Genomic DNA, 26271 nt, shown 5'->3' on the forward strand with positions numbered 1-26271 from the left:
ATTTTGTGTCTGTTAGTATAAGGTTTGTGTCGGGATCAAATTTTTGTGTAACAATGTCTTGTGTGTGTCCTTTGATATGAGTTGGCTGCATGTTTGTCCTATGAAGATCCCATAGTTGTAGGAATTCTTCGCATTCTTGGGTGCTTGTTGAGTTAAGATCTTCAAGGTGTAGGATGATATCTCCTATTATGATAAGATTTGAGGTGGAGACACAGGTGTTCGAGATAAAGTCCATGAAGTGTGTCTGGGAGTCTTGCCAGTTGCCTGGTGGTCTGTAGAGCAAGACTGCATTAAGGTGTTCCTGCAAGTTAGGGTGATTAATTCTTACCGAGGCAATTTCAAGTTGTGGTAGAATGGATTCAGCTATGGCTGTAATGGTGAACTAGGATTTGTATATTATGGTTATTCCTCCTCTTCTTTTTCCATTTCTTGTCCAGTGGGTAATTTTGTATCCTGGTGGACATAGATCTAAGATTATGGGGTCTTTGAGGTCATGAATCCAGGTTTCAGTGATGAATGGGAGGTCAAGATTGTCTGTGGTGATCCAATCTGTTATAATCTCTGTTTATTTACTACTGATCTAGCGTTTACATATCCCATTTGGATTGGTCGGTAAGGTTCAGTTTGGGACATGGTAGTGTTAATTTTTATTATTTGCCTGTTTCTTGGTATCTGGTTCTGTTGTGTCCTTTCTTCCCTTTCTGTTGGTTTATTCTGAATGTGTTTGTTTTTCCTTTTAGTTGGTTGTTATTCTTTTGGACTGGTGAGCTGTAATTGGGTTGTCGGTAGGGTTTATGTGCTGTGTGTAGATTGTTGTTTGAGCTGTATAATAATATAAATAATAAAGAAAATATACATAAATAATCATGAAGAAGGTACTTAGGAGAATACTTTGCCTGTCGAAACATTACCTCATCTGGTAACACATAAAAATGTGACTGCCCATTGCTCATAATCGTGCCATATCCCATTATCTCATCTGGTGACGTATGAAATTTGATAGCCCATTGCTCTTAACCTTGCCATAATGTAATAGCAGTGTAAAATTAACTCACCATTACAATAACAAGAGTGGCACTTTATTCCATATCAATCAATGTGTCCCCAGCCATGAATACAATAGAATTACTGGAGTCACACACATTACAGGTTTAATTTTATTTAATATATCTCAAAAATGACAGGTATCTAAGTGGTTTACAATATAAATTAAAAGAATAGACTAAAAAAAGCAAGGGTGTTCTGCCCCCATATTCATGGGGGCAGGGTATATTGTGATGTGTGTTTAATTGCATTGTTTGCATAATAGATAGCACTTTGTATTAGGACTGCTTTTCCTATAGCCTGCAGTTCCTGTGATTGACTTCCTGTGAGCTTTCCCTATTGGTAGCTCTGAGCTAGGGCCAGCTCTCCCTCTCTGCCCATGCAGGCTGTGTGAGAGACCCCATGGTACTGAAAGAACTCAAACATGAAATTGCTGATATGCTGCTAGTGATCTGTAATCTGTCGTTAAAGTTTTCTGTAGTACCTGAGGAATGGAGGGTGGCCAATGTGATGCAGATTTTTGAAAAGGGTTCCAGGGGTGATCCGAGCAATTACAGACCGGTAAGCTGTAGGGGTATTTTCCTGCTATCTTATCTTTGCTGGTCTGGGGCCTATACAAGCCTGAACCATTCTTTTATAACCAATATGGACTCTACAGCCTAAGGCCTAAATACATCTGAAACCCTCAGAAACCAGCTTTTCTACAAAGGAAAATTACTGCTGGGCATACCATGATGACTTCATCCAAGGACATGTTGTTCACTGTGTACTAGCCTCAAATTATCTCCTGGGAAGAGCGGAGGAGTTTACCTCACAGAGACCATGGCTCCAAATTTTTAATGAGAATTAAGAGGGAGGTTTGCTACCATCTGTCTCGTCTGATAAGAGTTTCTTTGCTAACAGCAAGGCATCTCTTCATGACCATGAATTCTGCTGTACAGAATTACACCATTTGTGACTGGTCCATAGGTATCATCTGACCCAGAAAAATGCCAATGTTGGACTGAAGAGGAAGAAGAGAAAGGAGAAGAAGTGAAGTCCTGTTGGTGGATAGATGGCTCTGAGAGAGAGAGAGAGAGAGAGAGAGAGAGAGACTGATTCCTAAAAACTAGTGAACTGAATTCCTTGTAATAAGCTAACAAGATCAGTTCCGCAGCAACACTGAGGCCTTACCCAAAATACAGAGTCAAGACCTTGGACTTTATTCCTGGACTGAGATAAGACTCACAGGGAAATTCTGATAGAATCTCAATGTTGGAATCCAATTCTTTACCACTGGAAATCTGCAATAAGGACTACAGGGTTTACTACCTATGGTTCAGGGTTTAGTTAGTCTAGGCTTTTATCTGTAAAAGACTGTTTCATCTCTGGATTTGTGGTCTGTAGTGAATAACTAGCTGCTAACTGTCTATTTTTCACAATACATATTTGTTGTAATCTCTCATACAGAGTTATTTAGCTGATCAGATTTCTTTGTATATCTAGCTTGGTGATAATCTATATCTTTTGTAGTACAAGTTTATTTTTGTAACTTGCTTTGCAATTTGTCACATATAATATTTTATATTTATAATAAATAAATAAATAAATAATAACAATAATAATAATATATTCCATCTGTGGCATTGTTCCTTTTATTGGTACAGCTAGCTAGTCAGAGCCTGAGGGCCGATTAGGTACTGTCATATCCCTGAGCAAACGAGTCCAGAGTAATTGATTTTGTGTGATTATCTGATATAGAAGTACCTACAAAACCTGACTTCAGTGCCAGGCAAATTACTGGAAACAGTTATAAAGAATACAATTAAAGAACACATAGAAAAATATGGTTTAATGGGACAGAGTCAGCATGGATTCAGCCATGGGAGGTCTTGCCTCACCAATTTGCTTCATCTCTTTGAAGGAGTGATTAAACGTGGATAAAGGTGACCCAGTTGATGTAGTATATCTAGATTTTCAGAAAGCTTTTGACAAAGTTCCTCATGAGAGACTCCTGATAAATTAAAGAGTCATGGCAATGTTCTGTTGTGGATTAGGAATCGGTTATTGGACAGAAAGCAGAGGGTAAGATTAAACTGCCATTTTTCTCAATGGAGGACGGTGAATAGTGGAGTGCCATAGGGATCTGTACTGGGACCGGTGCTATTTAACATATGTATAAATGATATGGAAATTGGAATGATGAGTGAGGTGATGAAATTTCCGAATGACATGAAACTATTTAAAGTTGTCAAAATGCATGCAGATTGTGAAGATTTTCAGGCAGACCTTACAATTTGGAAGACTGGGCATCCAAATGGCAGATGAAATTTAATGTAAAGAAATGCAAAGTGATGCACATTGGGAAGAATAATCTGAATCATAGTTATCTAATGCTAGGGTCCACTTTAGGAGTCAGCACTCAAGAAAAAGACCTAGGTGTCATTGTAGACAATATGTTGAAATCTTCTGTCCAATGTGCGGGGGAGGCCAAAAAACCAAACAGGATGCTGGGTATTATTAGGAAAGGGATGGTAAATAAGACCCAAAATACTATAATACCTATGTATCACTCCATGGTGTGACCTCAACTTGAGTATTGTGTTCAGTTCTGGTTGCCGTAGCTCAAAAAAGATACAGCAAAATTAGAAAATGTTCAAAGAAGAGTGACCAAATTGGTAAAGTGGATGGAACTCTTCTCATATCAGAAAATGCTAAAGAGGTTAGGGCTCTTCAGCTTGGAAAAGAGACGGATGAGGGGAGATATGATTGAGGTCTACAAATCCTGAGTAGTGGAGAACGAGTTGAAGTGAATCGATTTTTTACGCATTCTAAAAGGTGACACTCAATGATGTTACATAGAAATACTTTTAAAACAAATAGGAGGAAATATTTTTTCACTTTAGTCCTGGAGTGCTTTAGTTTTAGTTTTCTTTCCAGCATGTGCCCGGTGCACAGCTCTGTCATGAGCCAGCATCTATCTCACACTGTCAACTGTCTCTCCTTCCTAGAGGCACCCCTGCAGCGCGTGCCAGCTGACCGCATGCCCACCTGCAGCCCACTTGCTTTCCAGGCCACCGCCCCAGCAGCCTGAGGTAATTTTATTTTAACCCCTAGGGGTTACATTTGGAATATTTTTCCTTAAAATATTTTACGATTATATTTTTCTTTCCATATTTTACTAATGTTGATGTGCAAAAGAAGGATGAAGTCCCCATATAGACAACAGTAAGGTGGAAAAGTGAGGCAAATGATTAGATGAAAACAATCCAAATCAATAACAAAAAGGCTTTAATAAGCACTGTATTCATCAACTAGGGACAGTGGCACAAAATTAAAAGGACTCGACACGGCCATATTTTGGCAAAAATGCTTGCATCAGGAATCATAGCGTTCTATGAACAAAAACATATAAATAAATAAAATGTTATGAATGCATAAAACAATAGATATTAACAAATCAAAGTAAAATCAAATAAAGTATACACATGAAGTTATATAAATATGTATGCAAAGAATATGTGGATAGTCATTTTTCATATGACATCTAAATCCGATTTTGAACATTCTAAGCAAAATGTCCAAAATCAAGTGGCGAACATAGCAATTTTTGAACCAGAAAAATGCCTATCTTTTTGTTTCAAAAATGGCCATTTTGTAGATGTTGTTGTGCTCTGTGCATTTGAGTATTTCTTTGTGTCAATAATGTACTGATTGAATTTTGTATTGTAAATGTCATTTCTTTCTATTAAAAGTGATTTTTAGTGTAATCCGCTTTGTAGCTGTGGTTAAAGGTGGGATATAAATGATGTAAATAGAATAGAATAAATAGAATTTATACAATCATTCTGTACAGGGCATTGAACAGTCTGCACACTTTATAAAATACATGCATAAAAATCAGCACCTAAGTGCGGTGTCTCTGGATTTCCTCGTCTCTACACTTTCAGCAGTATTGTTTAACATTTTTTCTGCTAACATTGTGTAAATTGTTAAGAAGCTTAGATGTTTCTTTTAGAATTTATGCTGCCAAAATCCAATTCTTACTCCGAATAGAGAATCTTGTTAGTAGGACATTTGAAAACATGTGTTTATGTCTGACCATTATAAATCAGTGGTTAAAGGTAACCATTTGAAGCTTAAAATGAAAAACAAAAACTCAGATCCTATTGTTGTCCAGTAACTTTAGTACAGATATTCCTCTTTTTTAATAATTGATGAAATGAGAAGCAAGATAGTTCATAATCTAGGGGTCATCCTGGACACTGAATTATCAATGAGATATCAAGTAGCTAAACTGATTAACCTGGCTATTTTTTTTTTTCAAAAAATTGAGACTTACAAAGTAACATATAGAGGGGCATAATCGAACGTGAATGCCCATCTCCATGGGCATCTATGTCCGCGAACGGGTACGTGAAGGGGCGGGACATCTTTTTTCGATAATACGGTTTGTGCCCGGCAAAGGCATTGGATTTGTGCGGATTTGAGCCAGGCAGTTTCGTTTTTCAGCGATATTGGAAATCAAAGGCGCCCAGCTCAAAAACGAACAAATCCAAGGCATTGGGTCATGGGAGGGGCCAGGATTCATAGTGCACTGGTCCCCCTCACATGCCAGGACACCAACCGGGCACCCTAGGGGGCACTTGTAACAATTAGAAAAAAGATTAAATACCTCCCAAGTCCATAGCTCCCATCCCTTGGGTGCTGAGCCCCTCAAATCCCCCCAAAACCCACTGCCCACAACTCTACACCATTACCATAGCACTTATGGCTGAAGGGGGGCACCTACATGTGGGTACAGTGGGTTTTGGGGGCGGTTTGGAGGGCTCCCATTTACCACCACAAGTGTAACAGGTGGGGGGGGCTGGGTCCACCTGGGTGAAGTCCACTGCACCCACTAACAACTGCTCCAGCGACCTGCATACTGCTGTGATGGAGCTGGGTATGACATTTGAGGCTGGCATACAGGCTAGAAAAAAAAGTTGTTAAAGTTGTTTTTTTTTAAGCTGGGAGGGGGTTAGTGACCACTGGAGGAGTCATGGGTGATCATCCCCGATTCCCTTTGGTGGTCATGTGGTCATTTAGGGCACTTTTTTGGGACTTGTTCGTGAAAAAAAAAGGGTCCAATAAAAATGACCCAAATTCGTGCTAAAAATGCCTTTCTTTTTTCCATTATCGGCCGAAAGCGCCCATCTCTCCTCGGCCGATAGACACGCCCCAGTCCCACCTTCATCACGCCTCTGACACGCCCCTGTCAACTTTGCCCGTTTCCGCGACAAATTGCAGTTGAAGACGCCCAAAATCGGCTTTCGATTATACCAATTTGGGCGCCTCTGCGAGGTGGGCTCCTATCTCCCGATTTGGGTCGAAATCTGGGCGCCCATCACTTTCAAAAATAAGGCTGATAGTAACATAGTAGGTGACGGCAGAGAAAGACCTGTATGGTCTATCCAGTCTGCCCAACAAGGTAAACTCATATGTGCTACTTTATGTGTATACCTGACTTTGATTTGTATTTGCCATTTTCAGGGCACAGACTGTAGAAGACTGCCCAGCACTAGCCCCATCTCCCAACCACTAGCCCCGCCTCCCACCACCGGCTCTGCAACCCAATCTCCGCTAAGCTTCTGAGGATCCATTCCTTCTGAACAGGATTCCTTTATCCCACGCATTTTTGAATTCCGTTACCATTTCATCTCCATCACGTCCGCGGGAGGGCATTCCAAGTATCCACCACTCTCTCTTGTGAGATGATTAAGAGATCTCTTAAACTCTTTTAATTTCAGAATGGTAGTGCAGACTTGATTTTTCCCCTGTTTCATCTATTGTAATGGTGTTTTGCTGGGTCTTACAAAAAATTGTTTGAAAGCTTTGCAATCGGCACAGAATTCTACAGCTAGAATTTTAGCAGATGTACCTAGGTATATCCACATTACTTCATTTTCCACACCCATACTTTTCTGCTGATACTTCTGTGCTTAAGTAAATATGCAAGCAAACATGAGCATATTGTGCTGATGATGTCACGTGTACAGGGACACTGCGCAAATGGTGATTGTTAACCAGGCAGCGAATTTTACCATGGAGGATACCCTGATCCTGGCTCAGCTCATCATCCAACAGCCCATCAAACTTTTCAGAGTGGAAATGAATCACCACCCCTATCTGGGCTTCAGGAGGGCATGGCACAGCCTGCAGCAGAGATAAAATGAAAGAGACTCCTTCCCAAGGGAATAAAGGACTTGAGCTCTGAATGAGAGGTTGATGATTATTATTTATGTTTCATTTATACCCCACAGTTTCCCACAATTGCAGGCACAATGTGGCTTACATGAATTACAAAAGTAGATGAATATTATGATGAATATGTTAGATATTTTCTTTATCATACATGCAACAGACCACAGATAAGGGACATTAACAATAAAAACAAGCCCACATCAACGGTGAAACCCAAATAATAATAAAAAAATACTAGCAAACTAAATGGATTAATATACATGGAGGGGGATGGGATTTGATATAATACCTTTCTGTTGTTGCAATAATAGTGGTTTACAGATTATATATAGGCACCTTTTCTTTGCTTTTTGGGCTCATAATCTGAACTATTATTATTATTATTATTATTAGCATTTGTATAGCGCTACCAGATGCACGCAGGTCTGAACACCTGATGCAAAGAGACAGTCCCTGCTCAAAAGAGCTTACAATCTAAATAATACAGACAGACAAGACAGTTACGGGTGAGGGAAGTAATGGGTGAGAAGGAAGGAAGGGACAAGGGGAGGGCAATTGAGTAGTGGCTAGGAGCTAAAAAGCAGCAGTGAAAAGGTGGGTTTTCAGCATAGATTTGAAAACAGGTAGAGATGCAGCTAGACGTATAGGTCCAGGAAGTCTATTCCAGGCATAAGGTGCCGCGAGAGAAACGGAGTGAAGCCTGGAGTTAGCAGTGGAGGAGAAGGGGGGATGACAAGAGAGATTTGTCCAGTGAGCGGAGTACACGGGGAGGAATGTAGGGAGCGATGAGAGTGGAGAGGTAATGGGGGGGCTGCAGAATAGATGCATTTAAAGGTCAGTACAAGAAGTTTAAACTGAATGCGGAAGCAGACAGGGAGCCAGTGAAGTGACTTGAGGAGTGGGCTAGTGTGGGTATAACGATTCTGGCGGAAAATAAGTCGTGCTGCAGAATTTTGGACAGATTGGAGAGGAGAGAGATGGCTGAGCGGAAGACCAGTGAGAAGTAAATTGCAATAGTTCAAGTGAGAGGTGACAAGGGTGTGGATAAGGGTTCTGGCAGCGTATTCAGAAAGGAAGGGGCAAATTTTGCTAATATTGTAGATAAAGAAATGACAGGTTTTGGCGAACTGTTGAATATGTACAGAGAAGGAGAGAGAGGAATCTAAGATGACTCCAAGGATACGAGCCGAGGAAACAGGGAGGATGTGAGAGCCATTAACAGAGATAGAGAAAGGGGGAAGAGGGGAGGTGGGTTTAGGGGGGAAAATGAGAAGTTCAGTTTTGGTCATGTTGAGCTTTAGATGGCGTTGAGACATCTAAGCAGCAATGTCGGACAAGCAGGCTGAGATTTTGTCCTGGATCGAGGTTGAGATTTCAGGGGTGGAGATGTAGATCTGAGAGTCATCAGCGTAAAGATGGTATTGAAAGCCATGGGATGAAACCAGGGTATCAAGGGAAGAGGTATAAATGGAGAAAAGGAGGGGTCCAAGGACAGAACCCTGAGGCACACAACAGAGAGTGGGATGGAAGTTGAGAGGATCCACTAGAGTGAACACTGAAAGAACGAAGTGAGAGGTAAGAGGAGAACCAGTAAAGAACAGGGCCCTGGAATCCAAGCAAGGACAGCGTATCCAGAAGTATAGTGTGGTCAACAGTGTCAAAAGCAGCAGATAGGTCAAGAAGGATAAGGATAGAATAGAGACCTCTGGATTTAGCCAGTAGCAGGTCATTAGAGACTACTACTACTACTATTACTACTATTTAGCATTTCTATAGCGCTACAAAGCATACGCAGCGCTGCACAAACATAGAAGAAATACAGTCCCTGCTCAAAGAGCTTGCAATCTAATAGACAAAAATAAGCAAGCAAATCAATTAATGTGTAGAGGAAAGAGGAGAAGAGGGTAGGTGGGGGCGAGTGGTTACAAGAGACTTTGGTAAGTGCAGTTTCAGTAGAGTGAAGAGGGCGAAAACCAGATTGGAGTGGGTCAAGAATAGGTTGTGAAGAAAGAAAGTCAGGACAACGGTGGTGAACGACACGTTCAAGTAATTTGGAGAGGAAAGGGAGGAGGGAGATGGGGCGATAGTTGGAGGGACAGGTAGGGTCAAGTGAGGGTTTTTAAGGAGTGGAGTGACAACAGCTTATTTGAGGCCATAGGAACAGTTGAAGTGGAGAGTGAAAGATTAATGATATGACAGATGACTGGGATGATAGTAGAAGAGATAGTGTTAAGTAGATAGTGGGGAAGTTACTACACTACTTAACATTTAAAAAGTGCTACCAGGGTTACGCAGCGCTGTACAATTTAACACAGAGGACAGTCCCTGCTCGAAGGAGCTTACAATCTAAAGGACAAGAAAGTGCAGTCAATCAAATTGGGGCAGTCTAGATTTCCTGAATAGATGAATAATGGTTTGTTTTGGAACAGTCTTCTCTGAACTGCTTCAAATCTTTTTACATCCATAGCAAGATACGGCCTCCAAAACTGAACATAATTCTCCAAGTGAGGCCTTACCAGTGACCTGTACTACAGGAACATTAACACCTCCTTTCTTTTGCTGGTTATACCTCTCTCTATGCTAGTATTGAATGGATGATTTAGTGAGGTCCTTGCATTGGCCCCACTGGGGTTGGTGATGGCCCTGGTAGAATGATGATGGCAATCAAACTTGACTGTCTAGAGGAAGTAAAAGTCATACTAGGTTTCAAAGGTGAACTTGTAGAAAGATCAGTACCAGACCCACTGGGCTGCTGGAGACGCATAGTGCATGCCACCCCACTCGGCTACGTGCGGCTGGAGGGCCGGGTACAGACAAGTACAGTGGATTTCTGAAATTGCCATTTATATATGTATTTATTTTTGTTACATTTGTACCCCCGCGCTTTCCCACTCATGGCAGGCTCAATGCGGCTTACATGGGGCAATGGAGGGTTAAGTGACTTGCCCAGAGTCACAAGGAGCTGCCTGTGCTGGGAATCAAACTCAGTTCCCCAGGCCCAAAGTCCACCACCCCTAACCACTAGGCCACTAGTTGCAAGCTACACATGCAACTGCTGCTATTTACATGCGGAGATAGTTCTAAAATAATCTTCTTTGATTCTCCATTGAAATGCTAAACTTGTTACTCATTGCGTTGTTTGATAATACATTGAACTTGAATGGATCCTTCACTGGTTCATTTTATTCTGTCTGAGAGGAAAGCAGGGTATGTGTGAGAGAGAAAGAGAGAGAAATTTGTTTGATTAGGTTATTTTTTTTTCTTATAATCTTTTTGTTGCTTTTTCAATAAATTATATTTGGATTTGGATTACTCACTTATTCAAATGCAGGCCCCTAGGTCAAGTAGATAGTCCCATGTTCCAAAACTTTTACACTCTAATGCTGTACTTCAGACAATGGAGTGTTAAGAGACGTGACCAAAGTCACAAGTAGCTGCTGAAGTATGATTTGACCCCTGGCTGCTCTCTTTTTCAACCTTTTGTTCTAACTACTCTGCTACTCCTTCACTCCCTTATATTGTTATTCTACATCAATATTAATCTTTATAATTATCTCAACAGAGCTCATGTTCCTGCTGTAACAGAAAAGAATAATAGTGATATTCAGGAGACAATGTTTAAATAACCCACATAGTTGAAGACTATATGGGTGCTTTGATGTGTATATTTCATGCAGATTTTCAAAGAGAAACTACCCAAGCTATTTCACTTTGAAAATTATCAAGCACAAAATATGTGCATTAAAATATCCATTTACATTGCTCCTAAAATAGATAGTTTATTAATGAGGGAGTAAAATGGCATATTTATGTTTGGTAATTAAGAGGTCCTTTTATGAAGCTGTGGCAAAAGGGGGCCTGTGCTGGCATCGGCGTTTGTTTTTGACGCATGCTGAGGCCCCCTTTTACCGCAGTGGGTAAAAGAGGGTGTTTTTTTCAAGAAATGGATGTGCAGCAAGTGCTTCATTTGCCGCACGCCCATTTCGGGTGGGAGCACTTACTGCCACCCATTGAGGTGGCGATAACGGCTCCTGTGTTACCCCAACAGTAACCGGGCAGTGAGTATTGCCAGGCACACACCATTTGTAGCACCGGAAGTGGCACGCACTAGGGAAAGGAACTACTGCCGTGTTGCTGCGGTAGCCTGGTGGTACTTCCCTTTTAGTGAGCAGTAAGTTCACGTTGGCTTACTGCCGCTTTGTAAAGGCACTATTTACCAAGCTGTGTTAGCTTTTTAAAAACATGAATTAAATGCACATCCGCATTTACACCCTGATTCTATAAAGTTGTGTGCCCCAAATTTCCAACTAGCATGCATATTTGGGCATGCAAGTTATAGAATAGTGCAAGTTGTGCTCCTGACTCAATTGTTAAATTAGGTGCCGATTGGCTTTAAATACAGTAATGACCCTTAATTGGTGCTGATTGGCACTAATTTGTAGTTGCATAACTCATTTGCTTAAAAAACCTGTAGAACAAAGGATTGTTTATAAAGTTGCATTACTCATCTTTAAATATTTCCGGTCTGCGATCCGTGATTACTTGTCTAGCCGCACTATATCTACTGTCCAAAACAGAGTCTTACGGTCTCTTAATGACCACTTTGTTGTAGTGCCAAATCCAAAAGCAGCCCATTACAACTTCACCCGACGCATGGCTTTTTATTTTCTGGCTCCTTTTACTTGGAACAACTTACCCCTTTCTCTTCATGCTAACTCGCCATTCAAAGGTTTTAAGGCTGACCTTAAAATCTGGTTATTCGAAGAAGCATTGGTATTCTGAACTGACTTCTAGGACTGTCTGACACTATCCCATTAGACCATTCCTTCTGTCCTCTCTCTTTGCCATCTTTTGTACCTTACCCTGAATTATTATCCATTGGTAGTGCTTTTGTTGCTTTCCTATAATTTATGGAGTTCCTTTTTTGCTGTACATTATTTATTATTGGGATTTATTAATCGCCTTTATGAAGAGATTCACTCATGGTAGGTACAACAGCTACAATTTAACATAAAATTTACAAACTTCTTAACAGCATAACAATAGTAAATAAAAAGAATAAACATAAATACAATGAGGGGTCCTTTTACTAACTACGTTGGGTTTACCACTGCTTTGTAAAAGACCCCCTAAATAAGGTAAATTTAAAAACAGTAAATGTAAACCTAATAAGAGAACTACCGTGAAACAGTATAAAAAATATACACATTTCTAAACCGCTTTGCTCTGATTTCAGTTTGAGTGGTATAGTAAATTTTAATAAACCATAACTGCACTTAGGCGCTCATGTATAAACTTAGGACTAGACTTAGCAAATGTCGCCCAAAGATAGGTACCGGAAACATGCTGCACTAAGTGGTATTCTATAAAGCAGGGCTCCTGGCTGAGCATCCATTATAGAATAGCACTTAATGTATGTTCCCACACCTGTCTTTGAGTGTGAGGCATTATGCCTGCTGAAACATGGTGTAAATCCTGGCATGCAAGTTGGGTTGCATAACCTCGGCATTCTATAACACTGGGAATGCTCCTGACCTACCTATGCCCCTTCCATGGCCATGCCCCCTTTTCCATTGCATGCAAAACAATGTAAGCATGCAGTGTTATAGAACAGCATACAGGCAGATCTGATACAGATCCTAATTAGTGCCAATTAACATCAATAATTGATTGCTTACAGCCCATAAGCTAATTAGTTTGGGGCACAGGGAGGGGGGTTGTCAGTGTCTGAATTCTATAGCACACAACTACAAAGTAGGCATGCACATAGGTGGTTCAGGGCGTGTCTTGCAGTTTCACGTATAAGTTATAGGATATTTTCACTTAAGCTAAATTTTATATAATGATGCCTGAAAAATTGACAACGAAAAACCACACGCTTAGTGCTATTCTATAAACTATGCCTAAAGTTAGGTGCACTTAATAGAATATGTGCATGTGCTGTTCTTGCACCTAAAATTTAGGCGTACCCACTTAGGGCACCTAAAACCAGGCCTAAACACATGCGCCTAATTTAGGCATAGATCGGGTGTATTCCATAACAGCGTGCATAGTTTGTTTGGAATGCCCACAACCCACCCATTCCATGCCCACAGCCATACCCCCTTTTAGGCTTGTGCTTTAGAATTTATGTGCCCCGCATTATAGAATATGCCTAGAAAGTTGCGTGCATAAATACTAATTAAAGCCAATTAGTACTGCTAATTGATTAGTACCAATTATCAGCATTGATTGGCTTGTTAATCAATTAAGTTGTGTGCATAATTTGGCCACATATAAGAGAGATTTACCTGATGAACGGAGTTCCCGCGGACGAGTGTAGGGAAAGATGAGTGTGGAGAGGTACTGAGAGCTGCAGAGTGAATGCTCTTGTAAGACACAGATAGGGAGCCAATGAAGTAACTTGAGGAGAGGGCTAATATGAGCATAGAAACACTGGTGGAATGTAAGTCGTGCAGCAGAATTTTGAGCAGATCAAAGGGGAGAGATATGGATTAGTGGGAGACCTGTGAGAAGCAAGTTGCAGTAGTATAAGCGAGAGGTGATGAGAGTGTGGATAAGGTGTGCTCAGAAAGGAAGGGATAAATTTTGGTGATATTATAGAGAAATAAATGACAGGTTTTAGTGGCCTGTTGGATATGTACAGAGAAAGAGAGAGATAAGTCAAAAATGACCCCATGGTTACGAGCTGATGAGACAGGGAGGATGAGAGATAGAGAATGGGAGAAGAGGAGAGGAGAGGTGGGTTTAGGGGGAAATATAAGAAGCTCAGTCTTGGTCATGTTTAGTTTCAGATGGTGGTGTGACATCCAGGCAGCAATGTCAGATAGGCAGGCTGACACTTTGACCTGGATTACTGCTGAAATTTCTGGTTTGGAGAGATAGATCTGGGAGTCACCAGCATAAAGGTGATACTGAAAACCATGGGTTGAGATCAGGGCCGTGCCAAGGGTCTCTGGTGCCCCCCTGCAGACTATCAGTTGGCGCCCCCCCCCTCCCCCCCCGTGTGGCACAAGATGCAAAGGAAATAAGAGCTGAAAGATGGAGTGCATCTTTGTGGGATTGCTGAACAAATAAAGGGTTTACAACCACTTAGCTTTTCATGCTTTCATGTTCACGAAATTAGTAATTAAATCTTTGATATCTAACTGGGCACATATCATTCTCAATAGCAATCATGGCAAGGCTTACAAGCCTTTCTTGCGAAATAATTTGACTGCGTTTGTTTTGTAGCTAATTTTAAAGCAGGGACAGATTTTAAAAAATACACAAGAGAACTGAAGTCTTTTCTGATCTCTATATTGTTAATTACATTATTTTAATAACATCCAAAACTTTAGCAGGCAGGAGAGCTAATTTTGGTAAACTCAACTACCGGTTGCTACTCCATTTTTCTATGAAGGCCCACTGTTCCTAGAACAATTCACAGAAATTTTCTATGAATTGTTCTAGGAACAGTGGGCCTTCAGAAATCATTTTGATAACATCCAAAAACTTTAGCAGCAGGAGAAAATAATTTGACTGAAAATAAGCAAGATGTTTTTAGAAATAAGATGTATGAGGAAAGAGAAAAGGAAACTAGATCATCTATTTGCCGACAAGCAGGCCTGGCCACCTCCAAACCTTCAAGCAGAGGAGATTAGTTTCTTTCTGAAATGTGTGTGGAAGCCCCGGCACTTTCCTCTCAATAGCTTCAAAAATGGTGTGACTCACCCACTCCGTCGCAGACAGCTGACCTCCCCTCCCCAGAGGATCCAAGCAACGACTCTCTCAGTGCTCTCAGCACTCCAAAGCGGTCCACAGTCGGGTCCACGGACGGAACGGCAAAACCGGGCGGCGGTCCAAATAAATCGGACGGACGTGTCATGTACACAGGGCGCGAGTGCGTGGGAAGAGCTGGGTGTGCCAAAGAGCGAGCGCTGTGTGCGGGAAGGCTGCAGCAGCGCATAGGCGCCGACGCAGTACATTTTTTTAATACAATTGGTCCGGACAATGCGGCGTGGCGCCCTTGAAGGTAGGCGCCCCCCTGCCATGCTTACCCCGCTTACCGGGTTTGCACGGCCCTGGATGAGATCAGAGCACCAAGGGATGAAGTATAGATGGAGAAAAGGAGAGGTCCCAAGACAGAGCCCTGAGGTACACCAACTGATAGTGAGATAGAAGTGGAGGAGGATCTAGCACAGCATACACTAAAAGTGCAATGGGAGAGATAAGAAGAAAATCAGGAAAGAACAGAGCCGTGAAATCCAAGTGAGGACAGCATATTTTATTTATTTATTTATTTATTTCATTTGTATCCCACATTTTCCCATTGTTAAAAGCAGCAGATAGATAATGAAGGATGAGGATGCAATAGATACCTTTAGATCTGGCCAGGAACAGGTCATTGGAAACTTTATTGAGGTGTTTTGCCCCAATATTCATGGAGACAGGCTATATTGTGATGTATATTCAATATGCATATTTTTTGTATTTAATTGCATTGTTTGTGTAATAGACAGCACTGTGTATTAGGACTGCTTTTCCTATAGTTTGCAGTTCCTGTGATTGACTCCTTGTGAGCTTTCCCTATTGGCTGTCAGCTCTGAGCTAGGGCCAGCCCTCCCTCTCTGCCTCTGTGGTCTGTGAAAGAACCCAGACACTGCCTCTGTGGGCTGTGTGAGAGATCCCAGTTTTCCTAGTATGCCTTGGTGATCAGCAGCTGTTCTAGTGGCTAATCCCTCCTTAATCTCCTGCAATTCCATCAAGATTTTTACCTTTTCCCAAGTCATTTCCCAACACAGTTCCCAAGTCTTTCCCCGTTTGAGTTCTTCCCCATATTTTCCTTGAGTATTACAGCTTTTCCTCTCAGCTGGGCTGAGGGTATGGCCATCTCCTTGCCTCTGAGGTGGCTAGATACAGACTCTATGGGCAGAAGGACACAATTCTTTTATAAGCAACTGAACTGTAAGTTGGATTTTCTTTGTTTATTCTGAGTACTACAATAAAGAAGATTTGCTTAAGAATTGAGAGTCTACTGGAGAAGCTTCTGCTTAGGGATGATTTATGCTGGCTGTTTAAACTGCACTATACTTTGCCTACAACAGTATACTTGCCTAGAACATTACACAAGGACTGTGTCAGTTGAAGAGGACGAAAGCCAGATTGAAGCAGATCAAGAATAGCTTGATTTGAAAAAAAGTCAGGACAACAGTGGTGAACAGCACATTCAAGTATCTTTGATACGAAAGGGAAGAGGTAGATAGGGCGATGAGTACAAGGACAGGTAGGGTCCAATGAAGGTTTTTTGAGGAGTGGAGTAACTACGGCATGCTTGAAGGCATTAGGACAGTTGCAGTGGAAAATGAAAAATTCATGATATGACAGATAGAATGGATGACAGTAGGAGAGATAGTGCTGAGTAGATGGGTGGAATAGGATCAGAGGAACACCTAGTCAGTTTGGAGGCGGAAAGAAAGTGTGCAGATTCCTCTTCAGTGATTTCAGAAAAGGAAGAAAAGGAGGCAAGGGTTAAAGGAGGGTTGATAGAATGGACTGGGGGAAGGAGAGTTGAAGGTGACTTTGTTGAGAACTCAAAGTTATCTTGTGAACCTTATCATGAAAGTAGTCAGCCAGAGTCTGGGGAGAAAGTGAAGGGGGGAGGGTTGGAGGCAAAGGCAAATTGAGGAGAGGTTTCATTGTGGCAATGAGATGTTGAGGGTTTGAGGCAAGAGAGTTTGTCAAGTGGATGTAGTATCCTGTGTGGCAAATGAAAGAGCAGACTGAAAAGAGGTCAGCAAGAATCTGAAATGTATGAAGTCAGCATGGGCATGAGATTTCAGCCAAATACATTCAGTAGAATGGGCACAGGAACATAGGCAGCAAATTCTAGAGGTCTGCCAGGGATGGGGTTTTGTATGCCTTACAGAACAGGGAATGGGAGGAGAGAGAGAGTATCCAGAGCAGAGGAGAGAATAGTATTATAGGAAGAGATGCCTCATTGACAGACTTAGATAACATAGTGGTTGAGAAGAAGGTTGAAACACTGGTGGAGAGAGTGCAAGAGTCAATAGCCTGAAGATTCCTAAATGTATTGGTGGAGATTTGACGTGAATGGGGGGAGGAGGTTAAGTGTGAAAGTTATCAGATGATGGTCAGAGAGATGAAGAATTGAGGTGCAGAAACTGGAGATCGAGTGGTTGGAAAAGAGGACAAGATCAAGACAGTGGCCATTTTGGTGAGTAGGGATAGTGGAGCACAGTTGAAGATTGAAAGAGGATGTTAAAGTGAGAAAGTGAGAAGCATAATAGATAAATCATTAGCTTGAATGTTAAAATTCCCAAGAATGAGGGAAAGAGATGAAGGTTCAAGAAAGAAGGAAAGCCAGGAGTTAAAGTCAGTAAGAAAGGAAGAAAGGGACATATCAGGGGGTTGATAAATGACTGCTACTCGGAGAGGCAGAGGAGTGGATAGATGGAGTGGACTTCAAAGGAAGAAAAGCAATGAGACTGAGGTGGAAGAAGAGATTGAAATCTACAAGAGAGTGAGAGTAGTAGCCCGACACCACCTCCAAGGCCAACCAGGCAAAGAGTATGGGAGAAAAGGTAACCTCCATGACACAGGGTGGCAGCTGAAGCAGAGACTTCAGGGCAAAGCCAAGTCTTAGTTAGGGCAAGCAGATGGAGAGTACCAGAGATAAAGAGGTTGTGGATGTCGGAAAGTCTGTTGGAGATACAGTGGGCATTCCACAGAGCACATGAGAAAGGTAGAGAAGAAGGGGGGGGAGAGAGGAACAGAAATTAGATTGGCGACATTGCGGTATGACCTGCACAAATAGATTGAGAGCTGATGTGGAGAACCAGGATTGGGATTAATATCTCCAGCAGAGAGCAGAAGAAGGAGCAAGGCAGTGGGGAGAAGAGTAGGAAAGGCATAATTACAGTGATGAAGATAAGATGCATTCAGACAGAATGGAGATGGTTGAATGAAAGGAAGGAAATGTTGAAGTTTGAGAGCTGAGAAGAAGGGAGAAGACAAAAAGGATGGTGAGATGATGAGAGCAGAAGGTGGGCAATGTGGTCCTGAGGTATGCAGTGGTTTCTAATAGAGAAATAGATTAGGAACGGACAGTATCAAGAAGAGAAATTGTACTGGAGTTGCTGGGAATAGCAGAAAGAAAATACAAATTGTAGAGAGAAAATATTTCAGCGCGTGGCACCTGGAGCAGAAGCCCCGGATAGACCAGGGTGGACCTGGGAGTCACCCTGAAGAAGGCTGTGAGTTTATGCAGATGGGCCGCAAGTCATCCACAGCACCTGGAAGGCAGCTGGTTGGAGCACAGGGCACCTGGAGCGGAAGCCCTGGAAGGGTCGGGGTGGACCTGGGAGTCACCCTGGAGAATGTTGTGAAGATATGCAGATAGGCTGCAAGGCCTCCACAGCTTTATATGTTTTGTGCAGTAATTAAACTGAAGCAGTTGGCTACCTTATCCCAAATGTTTGGGCTGGTGCCACTGCATGATATTAGCACAGTATAATAATTTTTGTAAACATTTTTGAACTTTTGTGTATAATTTTACACTGGAGTGTTTTCTTATGTGGTTCTAATGGACAGTTAGGCCCAGGACACTGGAGAAGGATGTGACCCAATGTGTAGCTATTTCCTTCCTGTCCTTGCTGTGTGATTGTGGCTATGGTCGAGTGGGCAAGTGGCCAAGCAGGTATGTAGGGGAGGTAGTAAAACATCTATGATAGCTGTCATTTCTGCTTGCACAGAATTCTGCAAATGCAAGTGCAGAGTTCTCTGTATGTGATTTTTTCATAAATTCTACATTGCACAGATGCACAGAATTCCTCTAGGAATTCCTCTAGGAATAGTTGAAATGTTCCAGCAGCTCTACTCCTTAGACTACTCCTTAGACACCCCCCCCCCTGAGAATGCCTCTTATTAATGATGCAAAAAGTATGCATGCCATAGAAGTTGAACATACTTTTAACCATAGTTGAGGAAAATAATTTCTAATCAGGCCATTTTATACAATTAAATACCCATTTCTTCATATGCATGCCATTGAAAAATGCTCTTCAAAACATAGGACAGGATAGAGAGTCTTCAGCAGCAAAGAAAAGTGAATAGAAAGACATTGATCACTCATTCTACACGTAACAAAAAGTAAATTGGTCAGACATGATGTATCTCACAGTTATTAACTCCCATCATGTTGTTTTACAAATGTTCTTCAGAGGACTTACAAAAGCTTGATGATTCATTTGTGTTACATGCAATACTACAGATGTCGGTAGGATAACTGGAAGTCTCATACACCGGTTGGTTATTTCCGTCTTAATACTTCTTAAGGGAAGGGTAGTCCTCATAAAACGATCTGGAATTTTACAAGTTCAGGCAAAGGCATAATAACATGAAGGATGGTGCAATTCAAAGGAGTGTTGCTCTTTTACAGATTGATATAGATTTCAATAGAATTTCAAATGGGTTTTTTTCTGTTTCAAATCAATTCAGATGTAAATCCTTAAGAGATGTAGAATTGACTGGGTAGTTCAGATTATAAAAATAAAATGATATGCAGGGAGTATTTTTGTTACATATTTTCCATGGCACTATGATGATTTCCTTAGTGATACATTTCTAGGTATATTGTAAAAATAGAATAAAGTGCATGGTTATTACAGTTAGAAATAGAGTTTGTGCACCATCATGCAGAACAGCTGACTATAATCCTGGGTCAGGTCTTTTGCTCTCCATACTAGCCAGGGCTAGGAAACCTATGGGTGCATTATTCAGAGATTCTAAGGAAAAGTGTCTCAGACATCACACAACATCAATATCTGATGGCTAGATTACAGAAGGAAGTTTGGTTTGTAGGCTTTCATTGTAGTGACAGGGCAAAGTGTGAAAGGGGGATATAAAGTAGGGAAAACCTTTGAGCAGTTGTGAATGAAAGTGTATGGCACTATTATTCAACAAAAACATATTCCAATCGATCTAGAAACCCCCAAGAACAAGAAAACTAAACAATTCACTTTATCTGTGCCTAGAGGTTTACGCACCACACCCAGTGCTCTGCGTCTTCAACTGAAAATTTTTAATCATTATATAATGTAATCATGCAGTTGTTAATCATTACCATTTTGTTAACTGAAACCTATTATAGCAATCATCCTATATTTTCACATTATGCTCATTCTGTCCTTAATCTACTATATTTTGCTATTAGTCTTACCTTCATGTTTCCTTCTTTCATCAACCATGTCGTTTAATACCACCCTTTGAATTCCGTAATTAACACAGAGGAGAGGCTGATATATCAATGTTCTGTTATAGATTAATGTTCTCCTTTTACTTCCTCTCCTGGCATGCACTACTGTAGTAGCTCTCCTATTTCATCGTTAGCAACAGCAAAGAACTCTCACCAGCCAGTCTTAATTGTATACCCTCTGTAATCATAAGTATTGCCATACTGAGAGAGACCAAAGGTCCATCAAGCCTATCATCCTGTTTCCAATAGTGGCCAATCCAAGTCACAAATACCTGGCAAGATCCCAAAAAGTACAAAACAGTTTATGCTGCTTATCCCAGAAATAAGCAGTGGAGTTTCCCCAAGTCCATTTTAATAATGGTCTGTGGACTTTTCCTTTAGGAAGCCATCCAAACCTTTTTTAAACCCCGCTAAGCTATCCACCTTTACCACATTTTCTGGCAACGAATTCCAATGTTTAATTACACATTGAGTGAAGAAAAGTTTTCTCTGATTCATTTTAAATGTACTACTTTGTAGCTTCATCAAATGCTCCCTAGTCCTAGTATCAATCAGGAAAAGCCAAGAACTTATTTGGTTGAACAGATCACACCATTTTCCTTTCTGCCAGTAAGTAATTAGTTACTGTATTTGGGTTCCTTTGCATGCATGTAACCAATGGAAACATCCCAGCCCTGTCAGTAAAAATCCGCCTGGGAGGAGGAACATTGAAATCAGACACAAATGCAGAACCAAACAGTGGGAAGTAGAACTTGTACTCCAGAGATGGAACAGACAACTAAAGAAGTATAACTTAAGTTTGTTGATGGAAGACTCAACACAGTACTGTGTTTCAGCCAATCCTGCCTCAGGAATCTAAGTAAACATAAGTAATACCTATATAAAAATAAGTAAGACATAACTAGGAAAATATTAACATATACAATAAAAATTGTTCAATACATATAAATATAAATAATTTTAAAATACATTACAAATATAAGAATGAATATCACAATTTAAAATATACCAAACAAATAATAATTTAAACAGATGAAAAAAGAAGGTGGAGAAAACAAATGCATCTAAACACCAAGTGTCAATGATGGGACATCCAAGGAAATGTTTTGGAAGCTAAAATTATGACATCAAAACCTTTAATGTAAAACCACAAATATATACAAATTGGAATAAAATGTGATTACAATTATACGAAGAAAAGAGTGGTGTGTAGCAGAGTAACCTTAATTTAATCTTGTATACAAAAGTTTCTACTTCAAACAGATATTGCGAACGTCAGGTTGGTCTACAAGGATATACATCAAGGTAAATTACCTGAATACAATCAACATATTGGTTTGGCAGGTAAAAGAATGTGAAAACCGAAGTTGTGACATCAAGATCCAAAGTGCAAAACTATTGAATACAAATTGGAGTAAAATATAATTACAATTATACAAAGAAAAGAATAGAGTGTAGCAAATTAACCATAATTTAATCCTGTATGCAAAGGTTTTTACTTAAGACAAATATTGCAAATATCAGGTTGGTCTACAAAGATATACATCAAGGTAAATGTCAAAATTGAAACATCTATATAAACGTGCTTGAATATAGTATGCATGTGAGTTTGGCTGATGAAAGGAAATTTTTTTGTATATAAGAACAACTTACAATGAACACACACACACACACTAGGAACAGCACTTGACCAACTCTGGAACTATAAGTAAAATCTTAACTCACCACAGTGTGGCCTGCTGTCATCAATGAATCCACTTTAGGCAAACGCAGCTTTTGTAACTCAGGCATGGATATGGGGTAAAGATGTGACATAGCCGCTGCCCCTCGAAGGCAATGTCTGGGGTGACCTACTGAGCAGAAATGACTTCCTGCATCACCCTCATTCACTGGGAAAAAGACTGAAACAGTATTCTAGTGCTTGCCACTTTAAGGTTAGTAGATTCAGGTGTAGCAGGATCAGAAGAAGAAATATTAAGAACCTGGAGAGCCTTAGGTATAAAGGAAGACAACTCTTCCCTTATGAAACACCTGCACCACGGTGGGGTCTGCAATTTAGCTCCCCCTCCTCCAATTCCTTCTGCATCTGTGCAGAAAGGGACTGTCCTGAAATGACTCCCTCAGAATTAGGAGACAGGGGAGCAATAGACCCTATTTCTGAGCTGGAGTGCAAACATCTCCTCTTCAGGGCAAGGTCCATAAGTGGAAACTGAGGCAGGGACCAAGCCAGAAATCTCCAAAGGCTGAGCTAAAAAGGAACTGTCAGTTCCCCTACCAGACTTCTGCAACTTATTGGCATTATGGAGCAGCAGAATGAACTTGGAGGGTGGGGAAGGCCAGAAGACCCCAGCCCTGGAGAAACCACCAGAGCAGCTGATGTGTGTAAGAACCTCTGAAACAGTGCCTGGTAAAGGAGCCACCGGCAGCGCTGTTCCTGAATCGCGCTACTGTATAAAAGGCTGCCGGATCTCTTTCATCCCCATGAGGATAATGAGCCTGCATCTCTCCCATACAGAAAACTAATGAGGCATTCCCAAACATGGTCCCTTCTGCCAGAGGAGAGCCTGCACAGCCACCCGGATACTGCTCAAATGCTGCTCCCCGCTTCCCACAGTGGGACCAGCTTTTAACAACTTCTGCAGCCATTGCAAAGAAAACAAATGTACAACCGCAACTGACCCAAAGGTGAAAGAAAATGTAAAGATACACTCACACTCACTCTCACTCTGGGAGAGGCAGCCATCGGGACTCCCGCCTGTGCTGCTGGAAGCATACTCACATCTTCTCCAATACTAAGCCCTTTATAGTGGCCCAAACCAGTATTTCTCCTGCAGCCAAGGCTGTGGGCTTTAAAAAATTATGTCCCATTTTTTTTTCAGTGAGGAAGGAGAATTAAGGAAGGGCTGGAGCTTAGGAGCCAACTTTTCAAAATTATTGGGGGTGCTAAGCCCAATGGAAATGATCCCTCCCTTGTCACATACAAGGAATTTTCTCAATATTGGGGGTGCTCAAGCACCCACAGCACCCACAGAGTCGGCTCCAATGGGCTGGAGAAGGGTGGGGGAGGGGGGGTGGGGGAAGGACCTGGTTTCTCCAGGTGTACCCCCTAAAGCCAGCACCACTCGCCTGCATACTCAAAAGCTGTACTGAACTGAGAGACCCCCCCCCCCCCCCAAAAAAAAAGAACAGAAACCACCATCAGATGAGACCAGGAGCTTATACGAGAACATCCAGCTGCCTGTTGGAGATAGAGAATACTGACTGACCAAGGAGCATCCCATCCTGTAATGCAGTTCAGCACTCTCTATCTCCACCTGCTGGTAGATGGTCACAACCCACAAGTCTCTGGATTCATCTGCTGCTGACGCTAAGGAACTGTGTTTCTACAGGAACCGCCTGCTTCAAGAGTCACAGAATATAGATGGGATCTAGTTTTAAATTCTATGCAGGTAAAGGACTCATCTGTAAAACTGTATGTGCAGTTGGTGGAGGAGCAGGTAGATAAACACCATGCAGCAATATGTATGTGACTCCTGAAGCAGATGGTTCAGACTGGTGAAGCAGGTGGTTCAGACTGGGATGAGACAATTTAAAATTATTTTTATATGGATAAACATGTTTACCTACATTTAAAAAAGCTTTGGAAAATTACCCCAACCCCCCCCCCCCAAAAAAAAAAGACAGAAATACATTCATTATTTAATAAGGTATATACCTCAACCCAAGGGAAAAAGGGAGTGGCATCAGGTTGGGGGATGGGAGTTTCCAGAACTAAGCTGAATGCAGAAGAATACAAAACATTTATACAGCTGTTCTACATAATGAGTGAGATGCCTGAAACATAAAATAGCCTGCCATATATTGGACAAGTTAATGGCTTAGCTATTTATCTATTCTTATGAACAAATCAATACCGTTCTCAATCTTCTAATGAATATGGCGCTTGGCAAGGGATAAGAACAGAGATGAGTATTGCTTTCACAGTAACATCAAGGAATTGGCTACAGAAAAGTACTAAAAGCAGCTCTCAAATATGTATTTTATCGTAATTTCCAAAGGCTTATATAACTTTTGTGTTTGGTGTCCTAGTCATATTATAATTTCAATGCATAGCAGGGAGTACATGAGAATTCTGAAGGGTTATTTTCTCCTGAATGAATGCATATGAATAGAGAATGAAACCCATGCATGTATATTCTAGGAACTAGACATCCTAGAATACAAAAATACCAGCGCTGCAACATTATCTCCACCCTATGATGTTTGCAATAATGCATTTCAGCAGATCAGTGGTTATTTTTATATTTATATCTGATATGCCTTAAATTGGGTTGTTTCAATTGATGAATAAAAGTTCATAGGAATTTTTACATGAAGAGTTGATTTGGGCACAGGTGTGAAGAGAGACGAGTGATAGGAACTTGTATTCTTAAGCATGGGTCTGAAATAGCTGGGGCTATAAGAGACCCTATGCCATGAGACAAAATTATTTGATGTTCTCGTTTCACCTGGATTGTTATTTTTTTGGGTGGCTATTGTTCCTTACATTTCGCATGCCTAAATGTAAGAATGACAATTTGGGTTTACACTAATATTCTACAACAGTGTCTTGACACTCAGTGAGTGGCATTGGCACACAGAATTGAGGGTGCCAAGTTATAGAATTGCCCCTTAGGTTTTAAATGTTATTTTCTTTTGTCTATTTTCATTATTGGACTTTTTAAGAGCTCATCTTCTGCAGCTATGAACTAATATCTCTTTGAAAAGATAGACCACAAAGAATAAAATATGTAATATCTCCAAATACACCTACAAACAACGTAACACGTCCATTGTTTTACAATGTCTCTATTACACCAGTATATTCTATTCCTAATGCCTGATAATGTCTTCTGTAACACTATTATCTCGTATTCCTAATGTCTGTCAATGTCTTCTGTAATGCCACTATCTTGTACTTCATGACCATGTAATCTAAAATCCTTCTGTAAAACCAAATGTATATCTTTTGCTATTTCCATTATCCATGATATATTGTAAGCCACATTGAGCCTGCAAAGAGGTGGGAAAATGTGGGATACAAATACAATAAATAAAATAAATAAATATGTTTGGCTTGCTATTTGTGTATATAGTTCAGAGCTGAAATCTGGACATGTTAAGCTTAAACAACCAAGGCTCATTCATCCTAATTTTCATGAAGATTTTTTTTTTGCTTGTATTAGTACATTTATGGATCTTGTCTCAGATTGTAGCAACATTTTATATTCAGGAATATCCCAAAAATGATTGAAGAAGCTACAACTTTTTGGAAACCATGGCAGTGAGATTATAGGTTAAAGAAGTTTGAGAGCACTGTTCCACCACTGATTCACCTTCATTGGTTACCTATTAAAACTTGGATTATTTTTAAATTGACTTATATCCCCCCTCCACCCCCATTTACAAAGCCACACTGGCAGCTGCAACGTGGCAATGCTGACGCAGCCCATTCAAAGTGAATGGGCTGTATCAGCATTAGCGCACCGGCAGCCGCTAGCACAGTTTTGTAAACGGGGGTGGAGGGGTGGGGGATAGTTGTTATACTATTTCATGGATTAGATTCTGAAATTATTATTTTTCTAATAGTGGTACTAGCTTCATATTGCACCTCTTGTCTTTCTGGTAGCTATCTCTTGAAATTTCTGTAAGTCAAGGGCTTTAAAGGTATACTAGATGCCTCCTCCTCTTCCTATCAGGTAGCTTATTTT

The sequence above is a fragment of the Microcaecilia unicolor genome, chromosome 3 (genome assembly GCF_901765095.1).
Source record: "Microcaecilia unicolor chromosome 3, aMicUni1.1, whole genome shotgun sequence".
Taxonomy (NCBI): Eukaryota; Metazoa; Chordata; class Amphibia; order Gymnophiona; family Siphonopidae; genus Microcaecilia; species Microcaecilia unicolor.